Raw genomic sequence first — 20701 nt, forward strand, 5'->3', positions numbered from 1 at the left:
GGCTTTGTATTGGCACTTAAGGTGCAAGATTCCCAAGTATTTGATACTAGTCCAAATGGTTCAACGGCTATATCAAGAATATGGATAAGTATGAGATTGATACGAGTTGGTACAGGTATGTACATGAACCATACAAGCATTAAACCGAAGAAACTTGTTAATTTCATATCTAACCTTGTGAATGAATATGTGATAGGTTTGTGGATCAAAATGAGATTATATTATGATAAGTTTAATTGCATAAATTGTGCATGTATGGGAGTCGTTAGAGATCTCATCGCACTATCAAGCTATCACTTTGGTACTTTTGATCTTTTCTAATTTGGTTATATGGCATGTATAGGAGTTATGGTCATTTTGGTATAAGTTAGTAATGCATTTAGCCATTTGAGCTGGCTTGTAAATGATGAAAGGTTTATTATGTGTATAGCCATGTGATTTGGCTTATTTTGGCATGTTTGGTGATGTATGTATATATGTGGGAAAGGCCTTTTGATATGTTATGCATTTGGTAGTAGCTATGTAAATGCTTGTGGTGAATGGTTGTTTCTAAATTGGTAAATTGAGTATAAAATAATTGAGAATTGGTATGCTTATGATTTTAGGCAAATTGGTGCATAAACAAAAGTGACCATTTAGGTGATTTGAGAATGTGAACTTGGTATGAAATTGAATGGCATATTGTGGTACTTGTGCGCTTTATAGTTGTTGGTACTGAAATGGCATGAATTAGGTTTGATTGAGATTGGTTAGATTGTCTATTGATGATATGTTATATGCTAATTGATGTGTTTAAATGGATGAAAGTTTGGGTGAGAAAAATGGCTTGGTAAATAGCCTATTTTTGTACACACGGGTAGAGACATGGGCGTGTGTGACACACGATCAGGTGATACGGCTGTGTATCCACTGGTGTTTAATTAGAAATCAAGTCAGTATGCTCCACACGGCCCAGCACACGGGCGTGTGACTTGGCTGTGTGGAACAATAGCGTGTGAGGCCATTTCTAAGGGCACACGGGCTAGAACAAGACCATGTGATCCCATTTTGAATGTCCACACAGCCTGTGTCATGGGCGTGTCTTTGGCTGTGTGACACACACGGTCCAGCCACACGGGCGTGTCTCCCCTATATATTGTAAAATTTTCTAAGTTTTCCAAAAATTTCCTGAGTTACCGGTTTGTCCCAAACCATTCCAAAAGCATGTTTTAAGAATTCGTAGGCTCATATTAGGGACTTTATGAATGATTTTGAATGATGTTTACTTGGAAATTTAAAATGTATGTTAAGTGTATGTTTGATTGTAATATAAGTTTGGTAATGCTCCGTAACCCTATTCTGGCGACAGATACGGTGTTATATTTATTGGTATCAGAGCTACGATTTCGTTGATTCTTGGACTAACGTAGCGTATGTGAGAGTCTAGCTATACATGCCATAAATAACCTGTGATAGTGCGATATCTCCTGATAGTTTGAATCGTGTTTTTATATAGAAATGGATCCTAGTCGAGAAATGGCTGATGATGTTAAGAGTAACGCGCTAGCCTCCTTCACAGAGTAGTGCAATCTGAGTTGAGACCCTTATCAGATAGTCAGGGAGGAGAGGCTAAGGAAGCCTTCTTCCAAATGATGAACGAGTGGTTTACTGAGTTTGTCTGAACTAATCCGGTTGCTCAACAACCTCTACCCCCACCTATTCCCCAATCGGTCCCTGTAGCTCCTCAAGGTTTGGAACCTTTACAATTGAATAAGCCATCTATTGATAAAATTCAAAAGTATGGGGTTTAAGAGTTTAGAGCTACTATTGATGATGATCCTAATAGAGCTAAATTTTGGGTTGAGAATACGATCAGAGTATTTGATGAACTATCGTCCACGCCAGTTGAATGTGTAAAATGCGTCATATCACTTCTGAGAGACACGGCATATCTATGGTGGAATACCATAATATCCGTAGTATCGAGAGAAAGATTCATGTGGGAATTCTTTCAAACCAAGTTCAGAAAGAAATATATAAGGCAGCGGCTTATCAACCAGAAGCGCAAGGAATTTCTAGAACTGAAACAGGGCTGAATGTCTACAACTGAGTACGAGAGAGAGTTTGTGAGACTCAGTAAATATGCTCAAGAATGTGTTTCAACTGAGGCAATTATGTATAAATGATTCGAAGACAGGTTGAACAAATACATTAGACTTCTAGTTGGGATTCTAGAATTGAAAGAATTTGTAGTGTTAGTTGACAGAGCTTGTAAACCATATCACTCTTCTTAAAAGAATTCACGAGATTCGTATAATCGTTCTAATGCTTTAGTGGGGTATTCTCAAATAGATTGTAGGAAACAATACAGAAGTCCTAAACCCCAAGCCACTTCAATATCGAGCGTTAGTAGTGTTAGAGTCAACAAACTCGAGTGTCCACAGTGTGGTAGATGGCACTTTGGAGACTGCTAGATGAGTAATAAATGTTGTTTCAAATGTGGCTCGCAAGATCACTTCATTTGGGATTGTCCTGAGTTACCCGAGACAAATATATATCAGAATGCAAGATCGAGTAACACAGCTACTAGAGGGAGACCACCTAGAAATACAGGAAATGTGACTAGTAGGAAAAGAGTGACAAAGGATTCTGCTGTGAGATCTGAGGCTAGAGCACTAGCTAGAGTTTACATTATTCGCACTTACGAAGATGCATCGTCACCAGATGTTATCACTAGTACATTTTCTCTCTATGACACTAATGTAATTACTTTGATTGATCCTGGATCTACTCATTCATATATCTGTATGAACCTAGTGTCTGATAAGAGTTTGCCTGTTGAGTCTACCGAATTTGTGTTTGAAGTATTGAACCCCTTAGGCAAGTATGTCCTAGTTGATAAACTTTGCAAGAATTGTCCTTTGATGACTCAGGGTTACTGTTTTCTGATAAATTTGATGCTTTTCTCGTTTGATGAATTCGATGTGATTTTGGGTATGGATTGGTTGACTCTGCATAATGCTGTTGTGAATTGTAGATGAAAGACTATTGAATTGAAATATCAAAATAGTGAAATTATTCGAATTGAGTCAGATGAGCCGAGTGTATTGCCTATTGCCTATTCTCAGAAATATGTGAGAAAAGGTTGTGATGCTTACCTTGCGTATCTACTGAATACAAAAGTGTCTGAATCAAAGATTGAATCAGCGCCAGTAGTTTGTGAGTATCAGGATGTGTTTCCAAAAGAATTGCCTGTGTTGCCACTAGTTAGAGAAGTTGATTTTGCTATTGAATTAGTACCGGGAACATCACCGATATCGATAGCATCGTACAAAATGGACCTGACAGAATTAAAAGAGTTGAAGTCTCAGTTGCAAGAGTTAATAGATAGAGGTTTTGCATGACCTAGTTTTTCGCCCTGGGATGCGCCAGTGTTGTTTGTAAAGAAGAAAGATGGATCGATGAGACCGTGTATTGACTATTGTCAACTCAACAAGGAAACAATTAAGAATAAGTATCTGTTGCCGATAATTGATGATTTGTTGATTAGTTGAAAGGAGCAACAGTATTTTTGAAGATTGATCTGAGATCTGGCCATATCAGTTGTGAGTTAAAGATTCGAATGTGCCGAAACTACGTTCAGAATAAGGTACGGGCATTATGAATTTCTTGTTATGCCTTTCATATTAACTAATGCTCCTGCAGTTTTTATGGACTTGATAAATCGAATCTTTAGACCGTATTTGGACAGATTTGTTGTTGTATTCATTAATGACATTCTGATCTATTCCTGAGATGAATCTGAGCATGCTGAGCATTTGAGAATTGTGTTGCAAACATTGATAGATAAGAAATTGTTTGCTAAATTCAGGAAATACGAGTTTTGTCTTTGAGAGGTTGGATTTTGGGGGCATATTGTTTCAGCGGAAGGTAAGTTGATCCGAGTATGATTTCTGCAGTTGTTGACTAGAAACCATCAAGAAACATATTCGAAGTTAAAAGTTTTTTGGGATTGGCTGGCCACTATCGTTGTTTTGTAAAAGGGTTCTTAATATTGGTACACTGATGACTCGATTGCTACAGAAAGATGTGAAGTTTGAATCGTTTGAGAAATGCCAACAAAGTTTTAAACAGTTGAAATCATTGTTAACTGAAGCACCAGTTCAAGTTCAACCTGAGTCGAGTAAAGAGTTTGTGATTTTTAGTGATGCGTCATTGAATGGTTTGGGTTGTGTTTTGATGCAAGAAGGCAAAGTGACAGTGTAACACCCCTACCCCTAACTGTTGCCAGAATAGACAAGGAGCATCACCGGATGGACAGAACATTTTAGAACAATATAAAATCACAAATATTATATAACAATGATACTTAGGTATTCATCAACAATTCATCCATTAAGAAGGTCTACGAAACCTAAAACATACATTTAAGAAAGGTCTAGACTAAAACGAACACATTCAAAATTTTCGAAACTTAACCAAATCTTTCAAAACTATTAAAGTCACAAGCCCATGTGTCCATGTGACTAAGCCATGTGACACACACGGGCACCAGACACGCCCATATGATCCAACCGTGCCAAAAAGAGGTCCTATACTGACTTTTCACACGGCTAACAGACACTGTCGTGTGCCATGGCCGTGTGGTACTTAGCTAGCTACTTACTCGGCCATATGACACGCCCGTGTGTCTTAACCGTGTGGCACAATGCAGGCTTGGTTTAAGCGAATTTTGCCACCCCTTTTTGGGTTCAATCCTACAAGTAATAATATACATCAATCATACCAAAATTTTCAACCAATTCTATGTTCAAAATGGCCAAATCACATTAGAACATAGCACATTACAAACATACACCAAAACTATACACAAACTTATCATTTGTTAGCCAACTGTCATTTCCTAACATATATACAATTCAAAACTTACGTACTTAGACATTCTAGCCTATAAATGCCATACTTTAAAATTTACACTTTCAAAAGTAAAAAAATGAGTTCGATAGTATGGTGACGACCCTCGATTATCCCCAAGCCTTCAGTAGCTACGATAACTGTAAAACAGACAGAAATCCCATAGAGTAACTTAGTAAGCCAAATACAATTGGTCAACTACGAAAGCATATAAGTACAATTTAACAGTAAAGATTCATAGCCGTTTCCTAAATAATTCATAAGCTTAACCATGCTCCTTTGTTTGCATATATGTCATGCTTCATTTCCAAATTCCATACATATTTCACAGAGACAGAGTCTTTCATATTTAGAAATTTAGTACGATACAAACGTACTTGTATAGGTTATACATTTCATATACTCATTCTCATATTTCGTACTCTATCATCAGACGATTCAGAAACGATACAGATACTCATACACAAGTACAATGTCGACGTCCCAGACGTGGTCTTATATGTAATTCAATACTGATACCTCTGTCCATGACAGGGTCTTACATGAAATCAAATACGATGCCAATGTCCCAGACATGGTCTTATACGTAAATCTCAATCGAGGCCTGTGTCCCAGACACGGTCTTACACGATATCTCAGATAGATGTCAATATTCCTTTAGAAGTATACAGAGCTTTTAGGATACTAACAAATTATCAGGCTTTACTCGAAAGATATTCATCAGGCTCTCAAGGCCATCCAATATAAATTACAATTTATATATATGGAAATTAGTAAATTTAACACATAACTGTAATTTGACTTACCTCGTACGGATTTCGGACGGAACGAGTCGACTATTCAACTATTTTAGACTTCCCTCGATCTAAGCCTGATTTTCTTTGTTCTTGATCTAATACAATTCAAATTCAACCATTCAATCATTCATTTCACTCAAAATAATCCATGAACACATATTTAGCACACTTTTCATTTTAGCCCTTACATTTTCACACTTTGACAATTTAATCCATTTTTCACAAAATCACAAATATGCAAAATTCGCGAAGACTATAGCTTGGAAGAATATACATGGCTTCCATACCAGCCCAAATAACATATTTAATTCACAATTTAGTCCTTCAAAACCTCATTTTCACAAATTAGCTCAAATAGCTCTATTTCATCAAAATTCAAAGACAAAATTTATAAATCATCTACCAAGCCTTTATAATTCATCCAAAAACATCACAAAACTCATGATATCAACAATGGAATTTCATGAAATGTTTAACAGAAACAGAAATTCAGACATGGGTTTTGAAGAACACAAAGTAACGATCACAAAAACGTAAAAATCATCAAAAACAGAACAAAATAGACTAACCTATTCACTCATGCAATGGCTGAATACCTTGAAGCTTCAATGGCTTCCTTTTTCTCCTAATTTTCGGCAAAGATGAAGCATAATGGAAATATTTTATGCTTGGGTTTTATTATAATATACATTAATAAACCATTTACCTAACCACCCTTTAAAAATAACCATATTAACCATTATGCCAAACCATATATTCCACTATCATATAATTGGATTTATTTCATCATAAGGACCTTACCTTTAATGAGCCAAAATAAATAGGCACTTTTAACAAACATCAGATAACTTTTACACTTTACGCGATTTAATCCTTTTTCATAATTAAGCACAGAAACAGAAAAATTAAGTCACAGAGATTTCACAGACATAAATTCACATATCACAGACACAGAAAATAATATTAAAATATTTTTCAGACTCAAATTTGTGGTCCCGAAACCACTATTCTGACTAGGGTCAAAACCAGACTGTTACAGATAGCTCATGCTTCCAGAAAATTGAAAATGCATAAAAAGAATTATTCGACGCACGATTTAGAGTTGGCCGCTATTGTTTTTGCTTTAAAATTTTGGCGACACCATTTATTCAATGAGAAGTGTCATATCTTTACCGACCACAAGAGTTTGAAGTGTATAATGACTCAGAAATATTTGAATTTGTGACAATGAAGATGGTTTGAGTTGTTGAAAGATTATGAATTAGTGATTCATTATCATCCCGGTAAAGCGAATGTAGTCACAAATGCTTTGAGTAGAAAATCTTTGTTTGCTGTGCGGGAGAAGAACGCGCAGTTAACTGTGTCTAATAATGGTACGATTTTAACTGAATTAAAAGCTAAACCATTATTCCTTTAACAAATTTGTGAAGCTCAAAAATGTGATAACGAGTTACAAGCTAAAAGAGTACAATGTGAGTCGATTACTGATTCAGAGTACTAGATAGGATCCGATGATTGTTTATTCTGAGGTAGAATTTGTGTACCAAAGAATTTTGAGCTTATTCAGAAAACTCTACATGAAGCACACAGTGGTTGTTTATTTGTTCATCTAGGGAGTACTAAAATGTACAATGATTTGAAATAGTTGTACTAGTGGTCAGGCATGAAATGAGACATTTCAGAGTTTGTGCCGAGATGCTTAGTTTGTCAATAGGTCAAAGTCGAACATCAAGTGCCTTCGGGATTACTACAACTAGTGATGATACTAGAGTGGAAATGGGATAGAGTTATAATGGATTTCGTATCAGGATTAACCCTATCTCTGAAAAAGAAATATGCTATTTGGGTTATTGTTGATTGTTTGACAAAATCGACACATTTCATTCCAATACGTACAAACTTTTCACTTGATAGACTAGCTGAGTTGTACATCTCTGAGATCGTTAGATTGCATGGGTGCCAGCTTCTATTATTTCGGATAGAGATCCGAGGTTCATATCATGATTTTGGAAGAAATTACAAGAAACTTTGAGTCGCGATTGCACTTTAGCACTGTTTTTCATCTGCAAACTGACGGTCAGTCTGAGAGAGTAATTCAGATTCTCAAAGATATGCTTCGTTGTTATGTTTTAGAGTTTGATGGCAATTGGGAGAAATATTTACCATTAGTTGAATTCGCGTATAACAACAGTTTTCAATCGAGTATAAAGATGGCACCGTATGAAGCATTATATGGTCGTAAATGCCGAACCCCTCTATACTGGACTGAGCTTAATGAGAAAAATATTCATGGGGTTGATTTGGTTAGAGAGACCAAAGATAAAGTGAAATTAATTCCCGACTGTTTGAAAGCAGCTTCAGATTGATAGAAATAGTATGCAAATTTGAAACGCAAAGACATTGAATTTCAAATTGGCGAAAAAGTATTTTTGAAAGTATCTCCGTGGAAGAAGATTCTTTGTTTTGGTCGCAAAGGAAATTTGAGTCTGCAATTTATTGGGCCGTATGAGATTATCGAAAGAATAGGGCCAGTGGCATATCGACTAGATTTACAATCAGAGTTAAAAAGGATCCACAATGTGTTTCAGTTTCGATGTTACGCCGATATAGATCAGATCCATCGCACATAATTTCTCCAACAGAGATTGAAATTCAACTGGATATGACGTATAACAAAGAATCGATCAGAATTCTAACTCGAGAGATTAAAATTTTGATAAATAAAAACATATCTTTGGTGAAGGTTTTGTGGCAACGTCATGGGGTTGAAGAAGTTATGTTGGAACCCAAAGAATCTATGGGAAAATAGTACCCTAACTTATTTTTTGGTAAGCTTTTCGGGGACGAAAATTCCTTGGGGGGAGAGTTGTAACAGCCCATTTTTAGTCAAATCAGGAAAGTAGTTCAGGACCACAAATCTGAGGTCAAAATAATTATTTTAATATTATTTTAATGTATACAACATGATAGTGTGATTGTGTAAAAATTTTGTTAAGAAATTTTACTGTTTGAATGCTCAATTTGATAAAAAGGACTAAATCGCGTAAAGTGTAAAAGTAGAGTTCTAGTAGCTAAAGGTGTCTAATAGCTATAGAAATTTAAAATGGAAGTCTTTATGTGGTAAATAGCCCAATAATATGATAGTGGATGATAATGGCTTGGTAATTTTGAAATTTGTGATATTTTTAAAGGTTAATTTTGGTATTTAGTAAATAAAGGTTAATTAAATAAAACAAACAAAAATTTTGTTTCATTCATCTTCTTCGTTACTGAAATTAGAGGGGAGAAAAAGCCATAGCTAGGGTTTTCATTCGGTGAAGCTTCCATTATCTATTTAGGTATGGTTTTTGTCCCGATTTTAATGATTTCTATGTTTTTGAGATCGTTGCAACTCAATCTAGCTAGCTCAAGGACTAATTTGCAAAATCATTAAAGGTTTAGGGTTTTTCCATTGATGAGTGTACATGTATTTTGATGTTTGATGATAGAAAATGTATGCTTGTTGTTAGATAAACAACATTTGTAAAGTGATTTTTAGTAAAATTGTCAATTAGGGATTGAATTGAGAAATGTGAAAATTTTTTGGTAGAAATATGAAATAAATGGAAAATATGCGATGCTATGGTAATAAGTGAAATTCAGCTAGCATGGGTAGGGACTTAATTACATGAATTTGTATTTTTATGAGATAAGGACTAAATTATAAAAATGTTGAAATATTAGGGGTAAAAGTGTAAAGTTGCCATAATGTGATTTTTGGGCTAAATTGAATAGAATGATAATTGAATAAGTTAACTTCAATGTTATACAACTCAAGAAAAATGAAGTTCGGATTTAGATTTGGGGAAAAATAAAGTGTTGGACTAATCGATCCATTTCGTCATTTTTGCATTCGAGGTAAGTTCGTATGTTAATAAGTATTAATATAATTGTGTTTTAAATACTTTATTATTGAATTATTTGTGAATACGACCTTGAGGATATGTTCGACTTCGATTCGGCAAATGTGAAATCCCGGTTGAACCTTAGGAATAGATTAATATACGAATGACATGACATTAGGGCTTATATGTTTGGGTGTTGGTCCGTATGTCCTACTTGTGGCTGAGTTAACCAGCATGTGTTGCAGATTCTTATCTGCTTGTGTGAGTAGCATCATGTATCTATGTCATGATGATTGATGCAAATCGCGATAAGTTTTAAATTTATAATTGACCGTACTTGAAAACTAACTATTATCACGATGAAGGCTAGCGCACCTATCGAGCAGTGGTATAGTTTATAGCAAGACCGAGATGTCGATCCCACAGGAACTAAAAGTACCAATATTAACTTCCTTTTTATTATCTATCCTAAAATTAAGGGTATTTGTTTTAACTAAACTAATTAACTAAACTAAGAATGCACAGAAAGTAAATTAGGGAAATACTTTTAGGAAAAACTGATTGATTTGGACAATACCCAAGGGAAAATCCACCTAGACTTCACTTGCTATTTGACTTTGAATCAGACGATTTATTCACTTGACTTGATCCGTAAAAATCCCTAAGTTATATTATTATCTCTTTCGAGACTAGCAATGTCTAACCCTAGGTTGATTAATTGAAATCTCTTTCTAATTAAAACCCCTAGTGTTGCATTAACTTGATCTATAGATTCCCTTATTAGGTTTTACCCTAATCCGGTAAAATTATGTCACCCTATGTCTAGGGGTGCAATCAACTCCGCTTAATTATGGTAGATCTACTCTTAGACAGGGACTTTTGCTCCTCTGAATAATCATATCAATACTTGAATAAATATCCTAGAATATTAAAGCAAGAATTAATAACTCATAATTAAGAACAAGTCAAATATTTATCATATAATTTAGAAAATAATAACAAGATCCATCTTAGGTTTCATTCCCCTTAGGTATTTAGGGGATTTAGTTCATAAGTGTAAATGAAAATATCTCAGAAGAATAATGATAACAAAACATAAAGAAACCCAAAAATCCTAAAGGAAATTGAATGGAGATCTTCAGTCTTAAAGGAGAATCCAACTTCTAAGATGGATCAATCGGCTTCCTTCGAGTAATTCCTTGCCTCCTACTCCATGTGTCTTATTTAGGTACCTCCTGGAGTGTTTATATAGGCTTTAGAATGCTTCAAAACCCTCAAGAGTGGCCTTTTCTGAATAGGACAAGACTTGGGCTTGACAGGGACACGCCCGTGTCAGGTGGCTTAGGCCGTGTTACAATCTGTTAAATAGTCACGGCCGTGTGAACTACCCGTGTAAGGAAGTCCTAGCCATGTTGATTTCCTACGTTGACCCATTTTCTCTATTTTTGGCTCGTTTCTTGCTCTTTTTACTCTCCTATGCTCACCTAAGTATAAAACATGAAATTAAAGGATTAGGAGCATCAAATTCCACAAATATGATGATAATTCATCCAAAAATATGCTAAGCATGGGATAAAAATATGTATAAATTATGACTTATCAAATACGCCCACACTTAAGTGTTTGCTTGTCCTCAAGCAAAATCCTCAACTCACAATCAAAATAAATTATTCTCAACTTATAATTCTCATCAATAGTATCTCAAAAGAATCCATAAGTAATCATACATTGAAAATTCAACTCGAAGAACATCAAAGTTTCAAACATTCCAAGTTGAGCATTTTATCACAAAAACATAGGTGTCTCCCCTTATCTAAGTAATCACCTTTGATTCAAAATATCACAGAGTTTCACATCCTCACTAAAGATTCACTCAAATCACTCGAGGTGTTGAAGGACAAGAAATTTAGCACTCAACAGTCAATATGAAAAGTTTTTACCATAGGCTTGCGTGAAAATCAAATCTCCACCACTATATATTGAGATAATTCATTAATCAAAAGGTCTTTAGAGGGTTGTAACGTGGCTTTGGTTAGGGGCTGTGGTCACAAGCTGAAAGAAATAGTTAGAATCGAGATTGAATTGAAAAATTACCTAACTAGAAAAATACTAAAACTTGATAAATTTCTTTTCTAATTTAGAAGATCCTAGAATTGAGCTTTTCTTCATGGGATATAGAATTAAATACTTAAGCTCAAAAACAAAAAGTTACTACTAATATGTATGTATGTTTTTTTTAAGAACAAATCAAGTTAACATAGAATTTTTCTAACTATCAAAAATAAAACATAGCTAAGCAATTTATTCAAATCAAATCTCGACAAAAATAGGGATCAAATGAGGGGATTTCAACAATAATGGGTTATGGGTTAATATTGAGGGTAAATCAATGAATAGTTTGTTAGGCTCAAGGGGGTTCACTAAGGGTTAATTATGAGGGTAGACGTTTATGGAGTAAGTGGGTTAAACCTAAGTGCCTTTATCATCTCGACATATCAAATCAAATGGTGTAGTCTTGACATGCATAATCGAAGCAAGTTCTAGAATAACAAATCAATATTGACGCACTCATAGGAACAATAAAAGTGAGCATGAAAGAAATAATATATGCTCTAAAGGCTCAAGATCTCACAAAAATTATGGCTCTTTGATGTTAATCTTGTGAATTTCAACTTAAGATAATACCTAAACTTGGGGAAACAACCTAAAAAATTGAATTTTCAAAAATTAACTTATCATGCTTGATTCTCTAATTCCTTAAAGTTTAAATAGTCAATGCATAAATGCCTATGTTTTAATTCAAGACATATCAATAAGAATAATAAATTAACCAAAATTCATTCTAATAGTGATAAGAGCGAGTCACGTGAGAATAAGGAAAAATTCAGGGATTTTTCTGATAATGATATGAATAACCCTCCCACACTTAAGATGTACATTGTCCTTAATGTACAAAGATAGATTTACTAAAAAATGTAGATATAAGATCATAAGATAGGGAGAGAAGTGAAACTTCCTAAATGTTAAATGGAATCCTTGAACTGGATTCATAGAGAGTGGTCGGCTAAGGCAAGTGTAAGATTGGAGGAGGATACTCCGGTGGTGGTAGAGGTTCGTTAGTCCACAAGTCCTGTGCCAAAAGAATATCATATCTGGTGGTAGCTATGGTCGTGGTCGATCAGGATATGGCAGTCGTGGAAAACCTTTTCCAGCGGAGTTGTAAATTCCTAAGTAATAGTGAGCTTTGGAGCTCTTTATAACTGCGATAAAATCAATAACTCTTTAGGAAATATAAAGTAGCATGATTACTCGTAAAGAAATGGTCGAAAATATAAATTGTTTAATATAAATTATAAAACCTAAGGATGAAGTAAAAATAAAATTAAAGAAAAATAAAATAAAAAGTAGTTTTAAAAAGTCTTTAAACATCTTTATCGCCAGATGGTTCGCGAGGTGAGGGCGGCGATGAGATGTGAAGGTACTGACAAATCTGATGTGGAGTTGCATCAATGTGATCAAAGTGCTAAAAAATTTGCTACTCGAATCGAGTGAGGCGCTCAGAGATGTGAGAGAGTGAAGTCGCCACATGAACTGGATGCTGAATAGGTGGTGGCTGAGAGGCTGGATCCTTGTAAGGTGGAGGGACATCATCGGTAATGTCCTCTGGGTCCTCCTACTCGGCTGACTGGATGAGGTGGTACTAGGGAGGATCAAATCCAAGTCGTCACTCGATCATCCTCATATACAGCATACTCGGGATGCCCTCTAGGGATATCTGACAGATGAGAGTAAGGGAGAATGCTTATACTGCCGTGTTGAGGAGACCGAAGTACCGTGCCAGGCGAGTCACATAAAGGATGATGGAAATGATCCCTTCCTATACCACTCCGTCTGATGGCGAATGGCGAGGGCAATGAAATAGACAAGGTCGAATACATGCCCATGTGCCATGTTCTATAAAAAATAGGCGTCGTTAGTGTTGACGACACCAGTGCTCTCTTATTGTTCTGTCAGGGTGTGGGCTAGGATGGCGTATAGGTATCTCAAGGATGGGGCGAGAGCCTATGCCTTGGAGCGACTCGGGTCAGAGGTGGCCGAAGCAGGGACGAGGGCCCTCCAGTAGTTTGAAGAAGAGTAATGGATGTGGCGATGGAGGCTAACGAAGTCGTTGTCCTCCATGAACTCCTCTGTGTATAGTGCTAACGTGACTCCAAACTCAAGCACACTCAACTAGCGAACTAAACCGCCGAGACAGAACTGGACCATTCCAGGATCATCGAACTCTGGTATAACGACTTAAAGATGGAAGGTTGAACAGAGTTCGAGTGGGAGCTCAAGGTACGTCGGCTCAATGATCTCGAAGAAGAGTCCCCACGGGTCGGTAGTCAGGAGATCTCGAACTGCGTCAGCGAGTTGGATCTGGTCTAGGGCAGTCTAATCAATGCAATGGCCCACACCTAGGGGTTGGGCCCGTAGTATCTAGAATAGTTCCTCCTGGGGTCTCGGTGGAAATTGGAGAAATGGGTGCTTGATTTCGATGGTAGGACCCAAGGAGGATGCTGCTCCTTTTCGTTTTTTTTGAGGCGAGGATAGTGGTTTTCTTACCACGTGGATTTGACATGGTATACCTGCAAGAAGAAAAGATTAAGTCAACAATAATGCCCACATCTTCAAGTACTGAGTAATCCAAAAATAATGACTTGCTAGGACACACATTTAAGCATGCTAAAAACGTGGTGATATTGCATATGAATCAACGGGTTAAGTTAAAGATGGACATAGTGCTAAGGTTAAACCAAGTGAATGCTAAAAGATCAATCAAGTGAATGGGAAAATCAAGCAAGAGTAAAGATCAATGAGAACACAACTATGTAAGTAAATCTTTATCATTAGGGAAAAATGGAAACATAGATAAGGTTAATACACATGCAAATTATTAACAATAGAGAGAATAACAAGAATAAGTTAAGAAATCAGTACAAGACATAAAAGTAATGGGGTGAAAGGGAAACAAACAACTGATAAACGATGGTGGTCTTGCCGAAGGAGGGATGCGACATCAATGTGCGGCGGATGGCGGCGACGGTGTGGCTGGTGCGATGGCCACGGGCGTAGGCAGTGAGGCCATGGGGCGCGCAAGGGTGAGAAGAGAAAAGAGGGGAAAGAGATAGGGGAGAAAATGGAAAAGAAAAGGGGGCTAGGGGTGGCCGGTCAGTGGGGAAAAAGAGATTTTGGCGGCTAGGTTTAGGGTTTTTGGGGAAGGGGATGATGAGTAGTGAGGGGTTTATATAGATATTGGGGCACACAGCCGTGCCCGTGATTTTCAAATTTGGGCGCGTCTGAAATTCGGTCCATGCCTGTGTTTCTTGGGCGTGTTGGTGCACACGGCCGTGTCGCACGGCCGTGTCCTACTTCGTTCGCTTCTCCCACGCCCATGTATATGTGCGCACGCCCGTGTTATTTTGACAGTTTTGACCACGGGTGGTGGGCACGGGTGTGTCGCACGCCCATGTTAGTTTGGCAGTTTCGACCACAGTTTATAGACAAGGGCGTGTCGTACACCCGTGTTGATTTGACAGAATTGCCTATGGCCAAGTTGCATGGCTGGGGCAATGTAACAAATCCCGTATTGGGGAAAAATTTTGCTCTGTTCTCACACGGCCATATCGCACGGCCATGTTGCCTCCCGTGGTATGAGCACGGCCTAAGGCATGCCCGTGTGGATGTGGAAAACCTGAGTTCGAGGACTCAGTTAGTGATTTAGAAGTTAAAAACTAAAATTGAGAAAAAATCAACACTGTTAGTGCTCGGGTTGCCTCCCGAGAAGCACTTATTTAGAGTCTAAGCTTGACTTACCTCTCTTGTTGAGTGGTCATGGTGGTGCGAGGAGTTTACACTCCTCCTTTCTGCTATCAATTTTATCAAAATAAGGTCTAAGTCGAGTATTATTTACCTTAAAAGTTTCAAATACAGTATGTGTTACCTCGACTATACCACGTGGAAAGATGTTCGTTACCGTGAAGGGAGTCGCTCTGTCCGTATTGTGCTCTAGAATAGCAATTCAGGGGTCATTTTCATCTAACAATACTTTGTCCCCAACTTTAATTTTCTTCGTTTCATCCCTGTGTTCATTGTGGTGTTGCTTCAATTTTTCATGTACTTTTGGTTTTTCCTTGACAGGTGTTCGCCATTCATCTAGTTCTTCAATCTGTAGCCTTCGTTCTTCATAGATGGGTTCTTTGTTGTTACTTGAACAAGGCTCATTTATGCTCATCGAATGTGTTTCCTGCAAAGAAGGTTACACCACATTATCAGTATTGGTAGCATGATTTATACAACCACCCTCAATTTTCGATGTGTTATTCAAATTACGAGCTTGAAGAGTGATTGTTTTATCACCCACACGAAGTGTGAGTTCACCTGTACCAACATCAATAATGGTCCTAGCAGTTTCTAAAAAGGTTCATCCTAAAATCAAAGGTATGTTACTATCCTCTTCCATATCTAGAACAACAAAGTCTACTGGGTATATAAATTTATCGATTTTAATAAGAACATCTTCAATGATAGCCTTATGAAATCTAATGGTTTTATCAGCCAATTGAATGCTCATCCTAGTTTGTTTGGGTTTCCCAAGACCTAGCTGTTTAAACATTTTATAAGGCATAACATTAATGTTTGCCCCTAAATCAGCCAATGCATTATTCCCGTTCAAACTACCAATCAAACAAGGAATCGTAAAACTCCCTAGATCTTTCAACTTGTTGGGTAGCTTATTCTATAGATCGGTTGAGCAAACTACATTCAACTCTACATGCAATGCCTCATCCAACTTCCGTTTCTTTCCTAAAAGCTCCTTTAAAAATTTAACTGCGTTTGGCATCTATGAAAGAGCTTCAATAAACGGTAAGTTAATGTGTAATTTCTTTAATAGTTTAAGGAATTTACCAAATTGTTCATCTATGTGGTCTTTCCTTGTCGCACTGGGGTATGGCACACGAGGTTCGTACTCTCTACTTACCGGTTTTTGCTCATTGTGGTCCACCTCACCTTTACCTTTACTTGCCACAATTCCTTTCCTCGGTTCTGGTTCAGGTTTGACTATCCATTCCTTCTCTCGAACGATAATGGCATTGAGCTGTTCCCTTGGGTTAGATTCAGTATCACTCGGCAAGCTACCTTGGGGTCGTTCAAAAATTAGTTTGGCAAGTTGGCCTATCTGAGTTTCGAGCCCTTGGATCGACACTTGTTGATTCTTAAGTGTTGTTTTGGTATTCTAAAATTGAGTTTCTGACACCGAGATAAACTTTGTGAGCATCTTCTCAAGGTTCGGCTTCTTTTCCTACAGGTAAGGTGGTTGTTGGAAATTTGGGGGATGTTGTGGCCTTTGATTTCCTTGGCCACCCCACGAGAAGTTGGGATGGTTCCTCCAACCTATTTTATAAGTGTTACTATATAGGTTATTTTGAGGTCTAGAATTATTATTACCTATATATTGAACTTATTTCTCCTCGGTGCTAGGGTTGAAGGATTGATATTCTGCGTGTAATCCTCCTCTATTTACGTCGCACCTTATCACTGGATGTACCTGAGTAGAACCATATAAACCATCAATCTTTTTACTTAAAAGTTCTACCTAGTTAGATAGCATAGCGACCGCGTCGAGGTTGAAAACACTAGCAGCTTTTGTCAGCTTCGTTCTCATGACTTGCCACTGATAGTTACTCAGTGACATCTCTTCAATAAATTCGTGAGCCTCTTCAGGTGTTTTGTTATTTAGAGTTCCACCAGCGGCTGCGTCGATAAGTTACCTTGTTGAGGGGTCCACACCATTGTAAAACGTCTAAACCTGTAGCTATAGAGGTAACCCATGGTGAGGGCACCTTCTCAATAGATCCTTGTATCTCTCCCATGCATCATAGAGTGCTTCTAAATCCATCTGCACAAAAGAAGAAATATCATTCCTCAACTTAGCCATTTTAGCTAGCGAAAAATATCTAAGTAAAAATTTTTCGATCATTTGTTCCCAAGTAGTGATTGGCCCTCGTGGTAACGAGTTTAAACACTGTTTAGCTTTGTTCTTCAATGAAAAGGGAAACAACTAAAGGCAAATGGCATCATTAGAAACGTCATTGATCTTAAAAGTGTCGCAAAACTCCAGAAAATTCGCTAAATGAGTGTTTGGATCCTCGTCCTACAAACCATTAAACTGAACAAACTATTGTATCATTTGAATTGTGTTAGGTTTTAGTTCAAAATTATTTGCAGCAATAGCAGGTCTAACTATACTCGATTTAGCTCCTGTTAAAGTAGGTTTAGCATAATCATACATAGTATGAGGAGCAGGATTCTGATTTATTGGATCTACAGCAACCATAGAAGGAAGCTGATTATTCTGATTTTCAGCCATCTCCTCGGTTGTGGTTTGAATATCGTCCTCTTGTCCTTCCTCTATGTCACGTACGCTTCGCCTAATTTCTCTTCGGTTTCTGTGAGCTATGTATTCGATCTCCCTATCAAAAAGTAATGGTCCTGATGGGTTTCTTCTAGTCATAAACTATAAAAACCTGCCAGTTGAAAATAAAAGAAATTTTAGTAATATAAACAAAAATAAAATTTAAATTGCAATAAAATAAATGGCTAAAGTAATAAAAATTAAGTGTTCATAATATTTTAGTTCCCCGGCAATGGCGCCAAAATCTTGATTGTTGCAAATTGCGATAAGTTTTAAATTTATAATTGATTGTACTTGAAAACTAACTATTATCACGATGAAGGCAAGCGCACCTATCGAACAGTAGTATAGTTTATAGCAAGACTGGGATGTCGAACCCACCAGAACTAAAAGTACCAGTATTAACTTTCTTTTTATTATCTAGCCTAAAATTAAGGGTATTTGTTTTAACTAAACTAATTAACTAAACTAAGAATGCACAGAAAGTAAATTAGGGAAATACTTTTAGGAAAAACTGATTGATTTAGACAATACCCAAGGGAAAAGCCACCTAGACTTCACTTGCTATTTGACTCTGAATCAAACGATTTGTTCATTTGACTTGATCTGTAGAAATCCCTAAGTTATATTATTATCTCTCTCGAGACTAACAACGTCTAACCTTAGGTTGATTAATTAAAATCTCTTTCTAACTAATATCAAGTCATTGTACATTTTCACACTACTCGGGTGGATAGACAAACAACCACTATGTGCCTCTCGTAAGACCTTCTGAATAAGCTCACTGTCCTTGGGTACACAAAATCTATCTTTGAACATTATACATCCACCGGTACCAATCCAAAAGTCTGATTCAACCCCCGACTCACACTGAGTTCTCATGGCTTCCAAATCCTTATCATCTTTCTGAGCTTCACGGATCTTTTGTAGAAACACCAGCCTAGCTCTCAATTCTGCTAGAACTGAACTGTCATCTAACAAGGCCAATTAGGCATTCATTGTTCTCAAAGCATATAATGATTTTCTACTCAATACATCGGCAATCACGTTCGCCTTTCCTGGATAGTAGTCGATAATCAACTCATAATCTTTTAATAATTCCAATCATCTCCATTGTCTCAGATTTAAATCTTTCTGATTCTTCAGGTACTTAAGAATTTTATGGTCAGTGAATATTTGGCATTTCTCGCCATACAAATGGTGTCTCCAAATTTTCAATATGAACGAGATGGCGGCCAACTCTAAATAGTGCGTCGGGTAGGCTTTCTCATGCGGCTTCAGCTGTCTCGAAGCCTAAGCTATGACTTTACCTCCTTGCATGAGCACACACCCCAATCCATTTAATGAGGCGACACTATATACCACAAACTCTTTTCCCGGTTCCGGTTGCACTAACACTAGGGATTTAGTCAACAAAGCCTTCAATTTCTCCAAACTCTGTTGGCACTTCTCCGTCCATTCAAACTTGACATCTTTTTGCAACAACCTTGTCATCGAAGTTGCTATCATTGAGAATCTGTTCACAAATCTTCTGTAGTATTAGGACTAAACCCAGAAAACTTCAAACCTCTGTCACATTCCTAGTGCTTTCCACTCAACAATAGCCGAGATTTTATTCGGGTCAACTCTAATCCCATCACCTGACACAATGTGTCCTAGAAATCTGACCTCTTTAAGCCAGAATTCACTCTTACTGAACTTGGCGTACAACTGCTTGTGTCTCAAGGTTTGTAAAGCTATTCTCAAATGCTCTGCTTGCTCACTCTCATCACGCAAATAAATCAATATGTCATCGATAAAAACGACAACGAATTTATCCAGGTACTGTAGGAAAATGAGGTTTATCAGGTCTATAAAAATCGCTAGGGCATTCATTAAGCCAAAGGGCATGACGAGGAACTCATAATGGCCGTACCTCGTTCGAAAAGTAGTCTTCGGAACGTCTTACTCCTTAACCCTTAACTGGTAGTAGCTAGACCTTAAGTCGATCTTAGAAAACACAATGGCTCCCTTCAATTGATCAAACAAATCATCGATCCTTGGCAAGGGACACTTGTTCTTTACAGTCACTATGTTGAGTTTTCGGTTGAGTGTTCGGTAGTCTATGCACAATCTCATCGACCCATCCTTTTTCTTCATAAATAGTACTGGGGCACCCCACGAAGAAAAAATCAGTCTTGCAAAACCTTTGTCAGTTAACTCTTGTAGTTGAACTTTCAACTCTTTTAACTCCGTAGGAGCCATCCTGTATGGAGCAATCGAAATGGGTGCCATACCAGGGGCTAACTCAATTCCAAACTCTACTTCTCTAGTTGGCGGTAATCCAGACAACTCTTCCAGAAACACATCTATAAACTCACAAACCACCGGTACTAATTCAATCTTCGACTCAGACACTTGAGTATTCAACACAAAAGTGAGATAAGCCCATATCCCTTCCTCAAATACTTCTCAGCAGTTAAAGAAGATATTATTACATACAAGTTGTTCGATTCATCTAGTCCAATCCGAAGAATATTCCCATCTTCACATTTCAACTCCATGACTTTTTTCCTGCAGTCCATTACAACACTATGAGAAGTTAACCAATCCATCCCCAAGATTACATCAAATTCATTAAACGACAATAACATCAAGTTAGCCAGAAAACAATGACCTCTAATTGTCAAAGG

General features: G+C 37.2%; 1 non-coding gene across 1 annotated transcript; it reads left to right on the top strand.

Moving 5' to 3' along the window:
• The first annotated feature begins 17439 nt into the window (after nt 1-17439).
• On the top strand, nt 17440-17546 carry LOC121207293 (small nucleolar RNA R71). The gene has a single exon (XR_005902385.1). It is a non-coding gene; the product is annotated as a small nucleolar RNA R71 (small nucleolar RNA).
• The last annotated feature ends 3155 nt before the right edge of the window (nt 17547-20701 follow it).

The sequence above is a fragment of the Gossypium hirsutum genome, chromosome A09 (assembly GCF_007990345.1).
Source record: "Gossypium hirsutum isolate 1008001.06 chromosome A09, Gossypium_hirsutum_v2.1, whole genome shotgun sequence".
Classification (NCBI taxonomy): domain Eukaryota; kingdom Viridiplantae; phylum Streptophyta; class Magnoliopsida; order Malvales; family Malvaceae; genus Gossypium; species Gossypium hirsutum.